A 1,616-nucleotide genomic window follows, 5' to 3' on the forward strand; every position below is an offset into this window, starting at 1 on the left:
GCTTCAATTTTAAAGATTAGAATTATTGAATGTTTCATCTTGCCAATTTTATTTGTTAGGGCTTACATTCATGTGAAACTATCACACAAATAGCCTGGAAGATGTGAGGATTTAGTTCATGACAGATGACAACCTCGGAATCCAAGGACAAGTTAAGGCTTATATGGTACAGTAAAGCTTTACAAAGGCATTAGGATGAGGTGAGGATTTATGTTACATAAGCAAACTTCCTCGAACTCTTATGGCTCGATTGTTTAATTATAATGAAGGAAATTATTTTAGCTGATGTAGACATCTATTGCTATTGAAGATGACCATGCTGCCCATAATGCTAGCTCTAAGCTCCTTACCGTGACGAGTTTAAGTTTTCTAATGTGTCAGATTATGATGTCAAATCAGATGTACCTATGGTTAAAGATCTTTAAATGTTATGGGGCATGTTAAAGTTGATTAGAGTGACACCGGTTAGGATCCTATGGTTCCTTCGTTCTGATATCACTATTTTCTATTGGATTCACATAGTCCAGATGAATTTACTAAACTCAACTTAATGAGTTCTGTACTTTCATTTAGATTGTGGGAAGTCTCATTAGTAACCGTAGGTTACCTCCTCCGAGGGATTCCCGATCATCCGATAAAGACATCTTAATTTAGTTAAGACATCTTAATTTAGTTGCAAGTTGCAATTGTTGTTTTGTGATGTTTGTGATTAAATTTTGACTTGTCTTATATTTTGAATGTTGTGACGGTGACTCTTAGCTTGGTTGATTTTAATTTTGATTTTGGTTTTGTGGTTATCCTAAAAGTATTAGGATTTCATGTAAGGTGATGTCGTTGTTTAACATGTAAGTTTTGTAAGCATAAAAAAATACAGTGTGAAAAGTATAAAAAAAGATGGGATGGTAAACTGTAAAAGCATACCTGGGGAGTCTTCTTGTTCCACCACTTGAAAGGTCAGTACTTGCAAGATATGCAAATAATATTGCACGAAAGTATAAATTGCAAGAGTAGAAGAAGGTTTAACTACCATACCTCAAGTTATTATTTAGTTGAATCTCAAAAGATCCTAGTGCATAATTTTAGAACAAAATATGGCAAGTCCAATTTGTCATTCAAAATATCCAAAAGATTTCAAAATGTTCAAGATGAGACTCTAGATCACTTTGAATATCTCTTGAAATATCCCGAGTTCATTTTGATCTTATTGTAATGTTCCAAAAATCATCTGAGGTTGAAGTGTGACTATGTCGTTGCCCAGTGAAACTCATCAATCTAATTATCTCAAGGACAGGGTACACAATTAATCAATTGATGTTTCATTTAAGAGTTATGTGAGTGAGTGCCCCTAAGGCGTGTTTGAGTCATTTTGTTTGAGTCATTTAAGAGTCATTTAAGATTATGGTGCCTGGAGTTAAATTCAGGCTTGTGGTGTTTAAAGATATTAATCACCAATCATATCATTTTCTAAATTCAATCAACTTTAGCTTAATCATCAAACCTATGTCACTACCAAGAGTTTAACAATCATAATGAGTGAAATGGTGGCTATTGAGATTTTGATTTAAGTGTGATAGGTCCTTATTTGGTGATCACATCATCCTCAACTTTCGACTTGA

This window comes from Phalaenopsis equestris, unplaced genomic scaffold (genome assembly GCF_001263595.1).
Source record: "Phalaenopsis equestris unplaced genomic scaffold, ASM126359v1 Scaffold220753, whole genome shotgun sequence".
NCBI lineage: Eukaryota > Viridiplantae > Streptophyta > Magnoliopsida > Asparagales > Orchidaceae > Phalaenopsis > Phalaenopsis equestris.